Source organism: Coregonus lavaretus, assembly GCF_964263955.1.
Source record: "Coregonus lavaretus genome assembly, chromosome: 20".
NCBI classification, from domain to species: domain Eukaryota; kingdom Metazoa; phylum Chordata; class Actinopteri; order Salmoniformes; family Salmonidae; genus Coregonus; species Coregonus lavaretus.
This window is the reverse complement of record NC_140007.1, coordinates 21,030,218-21,042,778: the sequence shown is the minus strand read 5'-3', so window position 1 is coordinate 21,042,778 and position 12,561 is coordinate 21,030,218.

The window sequence follows — 12,561 nt, the reverse complement described above, 5'->3', positions numbered from 1 at the left end:
GGGGTAGAAGCTGTTGAGAAGTCTTTTGGACCTAGACTTGGCACTCCGGTACCGCTTGCCGTGCGGTAGCAGAGAGAACAGTCTATGACTAGGGTGGCTGGAGTCTTTGACAATTTTGAGGGCCTTCCTCTGACACCGCCTGGTATAGAGGTCCTGGATGGCAGGAAGCTTTGCCCCAGTGATGTACTGGGCCGTACGCACTACCCTCTGTAGTGCCTTGCGGTCGGAGGCCAAGAAGTTGCCATACCAGGCGGTGATGCAACCAGTCAGGATGCTCTCGATGGTGCAGCTGTAGAATTTTTTGAGGATCTGAGGACCCATGCCAAATCTTTTTAGGACAAAACAGGACTGTTTTGCTAGCACAGACTGGAACATGTTCCGGGATTCTTCAGACAGCATTGAGGAGTACACCACATCAGTCACTGGCTTCATCAATAAGTGCATCGATGATGTCGTCCCCACAGTGACCGTACGTACATACCCCAACCAGAAGCCATGGATTACTTACAGGAAACATCCGCACTGAGCTAAAGGGTAGAGCTGCCGCTTTCAAGGAATGGGACTCTAACCCGGACGCTTATAAGAAATCCCGCTATGACCTCCGACGAACCATCAAACAGGCAAAGAGTCAATACAGGTCTAAGATTGAATCATACTACACTGGCTCTGACGCTCGTCGGATGTGGCAGGGCTTGAAAACTATTACAGACTACAAAGGGAAGCACAGCCGCGAGCTGCCCAGTGACACAAGCCTACCAGACGAGCTAAACCACTTCTATGCTCGCTTCGAGGCAAGCAACACTGAAGCATGCATGAGAGCACCAGCTGTTCCGGATGACTATGTGATCACGCTCTCCGTAGCCGATGTGAGTAAGACTTTTAAGCAGGTCAACATTCACAAGGCCGCAGGGCCAGACGGATTACCAGGACGTGTACTCCGAGCATGTGCTGACCAACTGGCAAGTGTCTTCACTGACATTTTCAATATGTCCCTGACTGAGTCTGTAATACCAACATGTTTCAAGCAGACCACCATAGTCCCCGTGCCCAAGGACTCTAAGATAACCTGCCTAAATGACTACCGACCCGTAGCACTGACGTCTGTAGCTATGAAGTGCTTTGAAAGGCTGGTCATGGCTCACATCAACAGCATTATCCCAGAAACCCTAGACCCACTCCAATTTGCATACCGCCCCAACAGATCCACAGATGATGCAATCTCTATCGCACTCCACACTGCCCTTTCCCACCTGGACAAGAGGAACACCTACGTGAGAATGCTATTCATTGACTACAGCTCAGCATTCAACACCATAGTGCCCTCTAAGCTCATCACTAAGCTAAGGATCCTGGGACTAAACACCTCCCTCTGCAACTGGATCCTGGACTTCCTGACGGGCCGCCCCCAGGTGGTAAGGGTAGGTAACAACACATCTGCCACACTGATCCTCAACACGGGGGCCCCTCAGGGGTGCGTGCTCAGTCCCCTCCTGTACTCTCTGTTCACCCATGACTGCATGGCCAGGCACGACTCCAACACCATCATTAAGTTTGCCGACGACACAACAGTGGTAGGCCTTCACTTTGTCATTATGGGGTATTGTGTGTAGATTGGTGAGAAACTACATCTATTTAATCAATTTCGGATTCAGGCTGTAACACAATAAAATGTGGGATAAGTCAAGGGGTATGAATACTTTCTGAAGGCACTGTATGAGTGGAGAGAGAGAGAACCTATCATTCCTAAACCACCCCTCTCCAACCCCACACCCGCCTCTGCACCCCGCCTCAAAGTGACACTGCGTAGCTGCCCATATGCCTTGGCTCCCTCACTATCAGGGCAGCGTGGGGAAGGAATCATGGACACTTCCATAGGGATCCGTGACCTCACTTAACATTTATATCAAAGGAAGAGCGTCAAGACGTCCTAAGTCCCAGTGTCTTAGCAACTGCCCCACAGTCCTCTGACAGAGGCCTGGAGGACCACATGGAGGAGGGGAGATGGTCACCACCACAGCCTCCTGGTGGGGTGCTAACTGTGCCACTAGAGATCCTGGTTCGAATCCAGGCTCTGTCGCAGCCGGCCGCGACCGGGAGACTCATGGGCGGCGCACAATTGGCCCAGCGTCGTCCAGGGTAGGGGAGGGAATGGCCGGCAGGGATGTAGCTCAGTTGATAGAGCATGGCGTTTGCAACGTCAGGGTTGTGGGTTCGATTCCCACGGGTTGCCAGTATAAAAAAAAAAAAAAAAGGTATTCACTAACTGTAAGTCGCTCTGGATAAGAGCGTCTGCTAAATGACGTAAATGTAAATGTAAATGTAAATGTACACACCGATGCCTGGTTAACGTGGCCCACCAGACCCTCAGAACATACCAACTGGCTTGGTGTCGTGCTAGTTTTGGCTGTTTATTTGTATGATTTGTCCTTTTTGGAAGGAAGCACTCTACTCCATTCATGCAAACCTAACCATATAACATTTACATTTTAGTAATTTAGCAGACGCTTTTATCCAGAGCGACTTACAGGGGAAATTAGGGTTAAGTGCCTTGCTCAAGACAGACTTTTCACCTAGTCAGCTCGGGCATTCAAACCAGTGACCTTTCAGTTACTGGCCCAACGCTCTTAACTGCTAGGCTACCTGCCGCCCCACACACACACACATACACACACACTCCTCTCTCTCTCTCTCTCTCTCTCTCTCTCTCTCTCTCTCTCTCTCTCTCTCTCTCTCTCTCTCTATCTCTCTCTCTCTCTCTCTCTCTCTCTCTCTCTCTCTCTCTCTCTCTCTCTCTCTCTCTCTCTCTCGCTCTCTCTCTCACTCACACACACACACACACACACACAACTTATATACACAGTATATACACTACCAGTCAAAAGATTGGACAAACCTACTCATTCAAGGGTTTTTCTTTATTTTTACTATTTTTTACATTGTAGAATAATAGTGAAGACATCAAAACTATGAAAAAACACATATAGCCACCCTTTGCCTTGATGACAGCTTTGCACACTCTTGGCATTCTCTCAACCAGCTTCATGAGGTAGTCACCTGGAATGCATTTCAATTAACATGTGTGCCTTCTTAAAAGTTAATTTGTGGAATTTCTTTCCTTCTTAAAGCATTTGAGCGAATCAGTTGTGTTGTGACAAGGTATACAGATTATTATTATCTATTTGACAAAAAAACAAGTCCATATTATGGCAAGAACAGCTCAAATAAGCAAAGAGAAATGACAGTCCATCATTACTTTAAGACATGAAGGCCAGTCAATCCGGAAAGTTTCTTCAAGTGCAGTCGCAAAAACCATGAAGCGCTATGATGAAACTGGCTCTCATGAGGACCGCCACAGGAATGGAAGACCCAGAGTTACTTCTGCTTCAGATAAGTTCATTAGAGTTACCAGCCTCAGAAATTGCAGCCCAAATAAATGCTTCACAGAGTTCAAGTCACAGACACATCTCAACATCAACTGTTCAGAGGAGACTGTGTGAATCAGGCCTTCATGGTTGAATTGCTGGAAAGAATCCACTACTAAAGGACACCAATAAGAAGATGAGACCTGCTTGGGCCAAGAAACACGAGCAATGGACATTAGACCGGTGGAAATTTGTCCTCAAACCGCTGTGTCTTTGAGAGACGCGGTGTGGGTGAACGGATGATCTCCGCATGTGTTGTTCCCACCGTAAAGCATGGAGGAGAAGGTGTTATGGTGTGGGGGTGCTTTACTGGTGACACTGTCTGTGATTTATTTAGAATTCAAGGCACACTTAACCAGCATGGCTACCACAGCATTCTGCAGCGATACGCCATCCCATCTGGTTTGGGCTTAGTGGGACTATCATTTGTTTTTCAACAGGACAATGACCCAACACACCTCCAGGCTGTGTAAGGGCTATTTGACCAAGAAGGAGAGTGATGGAGTGCTGCATCAGATGACCTGGCCTCCACAAACCAATTGAGATGGTTTGGGATGAATCAGATGGCAGAGTGAAGGAAAAGCAGCCAACAAGTGCTCAGCAAATGTGGGAACTCCTTCAAGACTGTTTGAAAAGCATTCCAGGTGAAGCTGGTTGAGAGAATGCTAAGAGTGTGCAAAGCTGTCATAAAGGCAAAGGGTGGCTATTTGAAGAATCTCAAATATAAAATATATTTTGATTTGTTTAACACTTTTTTGGTTACAAAAAAGGGGCAAAGGGGCGGCAGGTAGCTTAGTAGGTAAGAGCGTTGTGCCAGTAACCGAAAGGTCGCTGGTTCTAATCCCCGAGCCGACTAGGTGAAAAATCTGTCGATGTGCCCTTAAGCAAGGCACTTAACCCTAATTGCTCCTGTAAGTCGCTCTGGATAAGAGCGTCTGCTAAATGACTAAAATGTAAATGTAAATGTAATTCCATATGTGTTATTTCATAGTTTTGATGTCTTCAGTATTATTCTACAATGTAGAAAATTGTAAAGATAAAGAAAAACCCTTCAATGAGTAGGTGTGTCCTAACTTTTGACTGGTACTGTATATATATATATATATCTAACTTATACTGTATACCCATCCCCCTATAACTGGTTGTGCAAATGTGTACGTGTCACAAATGTACTGTTTGTATATGGCACAGTGCATGACTGAACCCAGCTACAAGAAAACTCTCAACCGGACTTTCAACTCGTAACTGACAGCCAGCTGCATAGGGAAAAGTTCCAGTGTTTCTATTCCTTCCCCCTAAACCTGCTCCACTGGTTTGAGGTGACATAATGTTACACACACTAATAATAAACCAAGCTGCGTTCCCTCATGTAGAGAACACACACACACCATCTGCTCTCGAGAACCGACTGCCTGTAAACCTGGTTCCACACCAGCGGCAATTGTTGCCCAATTAAACCCCCTAATATTCTAGTGGTTTTCTTCTATTTGTCACACAGAGCATGACTAGGCTTGGCAGACATTCAACCCCCATATCGCTCTACAATGAACAGGGCAAGAGCAGGGTTTTTTGTGATGAAGCATTTATGGAAAGCTTATACATTTGATTGCATGCATGTGTGTTACTTTGTTTGCAGGCACGAGTCATGGGTGTTTGTGTGCATGAGTGAGTGACTGTATTGTGGATGTGATGTTTATGTGTACACAGACAGACAGACCTCCATGGAGCAGCTGCCAGCTGGTAAGAGAAAGGCCCAGCGGCCCATGCTGCCTCTGCCTGACCCCCACTGGTCTGAGTGCCCTCTGCTTTGCTCTGCTCTACACACACAGCTGGGCCACAGGACGGGAGGCCCATGTATCTACCACACAGACATAAACATACATACATGTACACACGCACGCACGCAAACACACTCACTCACACACACGCACGCACGCAAACACACACGCACGCACGCACGCAAACACACACACACACACACAAAAACACACACACAGAGATGCACACTCATCGGTTCCAAAGTTAGGTAATTCTGATGTATCAGCAATAACATACAGGTATAGGATCTTTTTTAAATTATTTTAATTAAAACAACAATACTGTACAATACAAAGACAATACGAATGACCGCTCCCATCAGTGGGTGCTCCGGTCAGTGGGTGCGCTCGCCCCCACCCGCCCCGAGACGCCGGCAGGGTGAAGCCCCAAAGGGATTTTCCAACGGCAGAAAGGACCAAGCACCTCCCGATGCCCTGGCAGGAAGCAAGCGTACCCATAAGTGAACAGCAAACCTGGTTTCAAAAAACAGATAAAGCAACACCTCACGGCACAACGCCTCTCCCCTATTTGACTAGATCGTTTGTGTATGTATTGATATGTAGGCTAAGTATGCCTTTTGTATTTGTATTTATTTATGTAGTTCTGTCCTTGAGCTGTTCTTGTCTATTAACGTTCTTTATTATGTCATGTTTCATGTTTTGTGTGGACCCCAGGAAGAGTAGCTGCTGCTTTTGCAACAACTAATGGGGATCCTAATAAAATACCAAATATTTATACTGTGCATGTGTGTATTTATTTATTCTAACTCATTAATTCTAACCTTCAGACAGCCACAGATCAACCCATTTTTCCCAGTAAATCATCATTCTACCATTTCGTTCTACCATGGTGTCTCACTAGGGACTTCCCATCTGCAACATTTCTGCCGAAATGCCCCAAAAATGAACATTTTACCCAAGAGCACAATGATATTTCCTATTGACTGACTGTGGTCCTTCACATCCCCCAACAATACAGTTTACTGTATATTATGATATAACAACCATTCCTGGACCTGACTCCAAAAACAAGCCACCAATGAAGAGTACCAAAAGAGATGGGACTAAAAATATATTAAAAAAACAAGCTAACTAATATATACTGTGTCCATAAAACATATATAGTATGTACAGTGGGGAAAAAATGTATTTAGTCAGCCACCAATTGTGCAAGTTCTCCCACTTAAAAATACGAGAGAGGCCTGTAATTTGTATCATAGGTACACGTCAACTATGACAGACAAATTGAGAGAAAAAAATCCAGAAAATCACATTGTAGGATTTTTAATGAATTTATTTGCAAATGATGGTGGAAAATAAGTATTTGGTCAATAACAAAAGTTTCTCAATACTTTGTTACATACCCTTTGTTGCCAATGACACAGGTCAAACGTTTTCTGTAAGTCTTCACAAGGTTTTCACACACTGTTGCTGGTATTTTGGCCTTTTCCTCCATGCAGATCTCCTCTAGAGCAGTGATGTTTTGGGGCTGTCGCTGGGCAACACGGACTTTCAACTCCCTCCAAAGATTTTCTATGGGGTTGAGATCTGGAGACTGGCTAGACAACTCCAGGACCTTGAAATGCTTCTTACGAAGCCACTCCTTCATTGCCCGGGTGGTGTGTTTGGGATCATTGTCATGCTGAAAGACCCAGCCACGTTTCATCTTCAATGCCCTTGCTGATGGAAGGAGGTTTTCACTCAAAATCTCACGATACATGGCCCCATTCATTCTTTCCTTTACACGGATCAGTCGTCCTGGTCCCTTTGCAGAAAAACAGCCCCAAAGCATGATGTTTCCACCCCCATGCTTCACAGTAGGTATGGTGTTCTTTGGATGCAACTCAGCATTCTTTGTCCTCCAAACACAACGAGTTGAGTTTTTACCAAAACGTTATATTTTGGTTTCATCTGACCATATGACATTCTCCCAGTCCTCTTCTGGATCATCCAAATGCACTCTAGCAAACTTCAGACGGGCCTGGACATGTACTGGCTTAAGCAGGGGGACACGTCTGGCACTGCAGGATTTGAGTCCCTGGCGGCGTAGTGTGTTACTGATGGTAGGCTTTGTTACTTTGGTCCCAGCTCTCTGCAGGTCATTCACTAGGTCCCCCCCGTGTGGTTCTGGGATTTTTGCTCACCGTTCTTGTGATCATTTTGACCCCACGGGGTGAGATCTTGCGTGGAGCCCCAGATCGAGGGAGATTATCAGTGGTCTTGTATGTCTTCCATTTCCTAATAATTGCCCCCACAGTTGATTTCTTCAAACCAAGCTGCTTACCTATTGCAGATTCAGTCTTCCCAGCCTGGTGCAGGTCTACCATTTTGTTTCTGGTGTCCTTTGACAGCTCTTTGGTCTTGGCCATAGTGGAGTTTGGAGTGTGACTGTTTGAGGTTGTGGACAGGTGTCTTTTATACTGATAACAAGTTCAAGCAGGTGCCATTAATACAGGTAACGAGTGGAGGACAGAGGAGCCTCTTAAAGAAAAAGTTACAGGTCTGTGAGAGCCAGAAATCTTGCTTGTTTGTAGGTGACCAAATACTTATTTTCCACCATAATTTGCAAATAAATTCATTAAAAATCCTACAATGTGATTTTCTGGAGAAAAAAAATCTCAATTTGTCTGTCATAGTTGACGTGTACCTATGATGAAAATTACAGGCCTCTCTCATCTTTTTAAGTGGGAGAACTTGCACAATTGGTGGCTGACTAAATACTTTTTTTACCCACTGTATAAGCTGGAAGTAGAAGCCTAAGTATTATTGTCCATTAGTTTACTCCAATTAGGGGAGGGATGGTGGGGTTAGGGGAAAATAATAAAGGAAATATATTTAAAATATATATGTATGTATATATATATTTACCAAAAATATATGGGGGATTGGAAATGATGCAGATAATTACATTAATAGATGCCACAATCTATCTAAAATATTAAAGCTGATCTACCCCCTAAAAACAACTGAGAGATGCTCTTTTGATTATGTTTCCGCGTGGCATAGTCTGCACAGGGCTCACTGTTCAATGCCCCATACTGTATACTGAGCATTCTTTTTGTGGCGAGAATTTTATATAATAGCTTAAATTGAAAAGAACGAATAGATGCATCAATTGTTGTTTTGTATATCAGTTCATAAACCCGATGCCATGGCATTGGGACATCTGTTCCCAACTATCTTGAATTTTATGAGGCATTGTTTTCAACCCCCTTGACCGATAATGAAACTGATACATTTTACAATTTATATTGGTAATTTTAAGCCATTTATGATTTTTAATTGGTGGCAGACAAACTAATTCATTCCTTTCTGTTTTAAGTAATTGCCTCTTCCATTTTTGTGGCAGAGCTGCGATGAGTTAGTTATAATTTTGCAATGAGCATACATCGCCATGCACCTTGATTCATTGCTTGTGTGACATAATTCTACCGTCGTTGTTTATAATGTCATTCATAAACATTATACCTTTCTTATACATTCTCATCAAGAAAATTGGTTTATCCTCTATCATTACATTGGAGTTTAGCCATATTATTTGCTGTAAAATATGTTCTGCCTCTCTGGAGGATAAAATTGGAATTGTAGCCCACTCTGGATGGCTTCATTTAAAAATAAGGATACTTTAAACAGGGTTCCATTGTCAATCCACTGGAAATTGATAGTTTTAATCTGTATCATAGCAAAGAGCCTTAATTTGATTTTAATTTGATCACCCTGTTGCAGGAGAACTTTCCTGCAGTGCAGGACATTTAAAACTTGTAGTGTATTTGAGGTTAAAAAAGTATTCTGAAGTTTTTTAATTTCCACTTTGAAATTTCAGTCTTGATTTTCCCTTACAAAAAATGTATCAACCCCAACAAACATTTTCATTAAATATAATCCATGTAAAAATTCACATTTCCTGTTGCTGCAGGATTATTTTCCTGCTGTAGCAAACAGGCTCAAATTAACCTCTACGGGATCGATGTCCCGTATATGGGAAGGTTGAGCTAACTTGCGCTAATGTGATTAGCATGACTGTTGTAAGTAACAGCATACTTTCCAGGACATAGACATGTCTTATATGGGCAGAAAGCTTAAATTCTTGTTAATCTAACTGCACTGTCCAATTGACAGTAGCTATTACTGTGAGAAAATACCATGCTATTGTTTGAGGAGAGTGCACAACAACAAAAAACGTATCACGGCAACTGGTTTGATACATTCACCTCTGAAGGCAAATAATGTACTTACATTCAGTAATCTTGCTCTGATTTGTCATCCTAAGGGTCCCAGAGGTAAAATGTAGCATTGTTTTGTTTGATAAAATAAATTGTTATATTCAAATGTAGGAACTGGGTTCTACAGTTTGAACCCCTGCTGTCTCTGGCTCCACACCCACCCCACCCGGCCATCTAGATGTGTGAAAGTTAGTGTATAAGATAATCCATCATGTATGACATTCCTGGGAGTGTGTAAACTTACATTTTGTATTACCATATCATTTGTGTATGTTCTCTATAGTTATGTACTTGAAAATGTATCAATTTACCAATTTGGCACATTTGGGCAGACTTGATACAAAATAGTCCATTATTACAATGCTTCACTGGATCAATCTGAAACTTTGCACACACACTGCTGCCATCTACTGGCCAAAATCGAAATTGTGCCTAAACTGCAATATTATATTGTGGCCTTTCTCTTGCATTTCAAAGATGTTGAAAAAAAAAATAATACCAGATCTAATGTGTTATATTCATCTACATTAATTTCACATTTCCACAACCTTCAAAGTGTTTCCTTTCAAATGGTATCAAGAATATGCATATCCTTGCTTCAGGTCCTGAGCTACAGGCAGTTAGATTTGGGTATGTCATTTTAGGCGAAAATTGAAAAAAAGGGTCAGATCCTTAAGAGGTTAAGATCCTACATCTGTACCCTCTGCTGTTATTATGCATTGTTCAGTCAAACCTTAGAAATATTCAGTCAAACCTAAGAATCTCCCATGGGCAAAGAAATTCAAAAGGGGTGATGATATTAATTAATAGTAATTTCGATCCGAATGTGCAAATTGTCCAAATAGATACGCAAGGTAGATGGATTATTTTAAATATGGTATTGGACCATAAACAGATATGGCTCATTAACCTTTACGGACCAAATAATGATGATCCACAATTCTTTGACAATATATATAATAAATTATCAAGCCTGCAAGCAACTCAAGACAATATTATTATGGTGGGGGATTATAATACTGTTTTAAATAGCTCAATGGACCGAAAAGGAAATCACACCACAAACAATCACCCACATGCTCTTAAGGAAATTGTGAATGTCATGGATACATTAGAACTAGTAGATATATGGAGGCTTAAATATGCTGATCTAGTGAGATATACATGGCGGAGATTGAATCAAGCTAGTCGTCTTGACTTCTTTCTTATCTCATTCTCGTTGGCACCAAAAGTAAAAAAAGTGTTGATAGGGGACAGAATGCGGTCGGACCATCATATAATAGGCATATACATTACTCTGACTGAATTTCCACGTGGGCGAGGATATTGGAAATTTAATCAAAGCCTATTGGATGATAATTTATTTATAATTAGAACAAAGGAATTTATAACTGACTTTTTCCAACATAACATAGGTACAGCGAATCCCCTTATTGTATGGGACACCTTTAAATGTGCCTTTAGAGGCCATGCAATTCAGTACTCATCTCGAAAACAAAAGCAATTTAGGTCAAGAGAGTTTATACTAAGAAAGGAAATAGAAAGTCTAACAGAACAGATAGATGGCAATAAAAATTGTAACATAGAGGCTCAGAATAAATTAGAGGAAAAACAAAAAGAAATGGAAAAACTTATTCAAGAAAGATCAAGTGTAATATATTATAAAAATAAAGCAAACTGGATGGAATATGGGGAAAAATGCACAAAATTCTTTTTTAATCTTCAACATAGGAATGCTACCAAAAAGAACTTAATGAGACTGGTTACAATTGACGGAGTCACCCATAATTCACCAAATGATATTTTGAAGGAAGAAACAAAGTACTTTAAGCATATGTTTTCTTTTCAGTCGCCTCCATCTTCTCTAACTGAAGCTAATTGTAGAGATTTTTTTCTATTGATAATGTCAAATGAACAGCCACACAGAAAGACTCATGTGAAGGTGAAATTACAGAGGAGGAACTTCTGGATGCAATTAAAGACTTTAAGTCCGGGAAAACTCCAGGGTTGGATGGCATACCAATCGAGGTATACCAAACCTTTTTTGATAAACTAAGAGGACCGTTATTAGCATGTTTTAACCACTCCTATGTAAATGGTAGATTATCTGACACTCAAGAAGAAGGTCTGATCTCATTATTACTGAAACAGGATACAAGTGGAAAATATAAAGATCCAGTCCATTTACAAAATTGGAGGCCCCTTACACTTCAGTGTTGTGATGCAAAAATCCTAGCAAAATGTATAGCGCATAGAATAAAAAAGGTATTGTCGGATATTATTCATTCTAATCAGACAGGTTTTTTACATGGAAGATACATTGGAGATAATATAAGGCAAGTATTGGAAACAATAGAACACTATGGAAAATATGGGAAACCAGGCCTGCTATTCATAGCAGACTTCGAAAAGGCATTTGATAAAGTTCGACTGGGGTTTATATATAAATGCCTGGAGCATTTCAATTTTGGAGAATCTCTTATAAAATGGGTCAAAATCATGTATAGTAACCCTAGGTGTAAAATAGTAAATAATGGCTATTTCTCAGAAAGTTTTAAACTGTCAAGAGGAGTGAAACAAGGTTGTCCACTATCGGCATATCTATTTATTGCGGCCATCGAGATGTTAGCTATTAAAATCAGATCCAATAATAATATCAGAGGATTAGAAATACAGGGCTTAAAAACAAAGGTGTCATTGTACGCAGATGATTCATGTTTTCTTTTAGATCCACAACTAGAATCCCTCCACAGCCTCATAGAGGATCTAGATACATTTTCTAACCTCTCTGGATTAAAACCAAATTATGACAAATATACTATATTACGTATTGGATCACTAAAAAATACAATTTTTACATTACCATGTAGTTTACCAATAAAATGGTCTGATGGTGATGTGGATATACTCGGAATACATATCCCAAAGGAAATAAATGATCTCACTTCAATAAATTTTAATAGAAAGTTAGCAAAAATAGATAAGATCTTACTACCATGGAAAGGAAAATACCTGTCAATTTGTGGAAAAATCACCCTGATTAACTCTTTAGTATTATCCCAGTTTACCTATTTGCTTATGGTCTTGCCTACGCCTAGC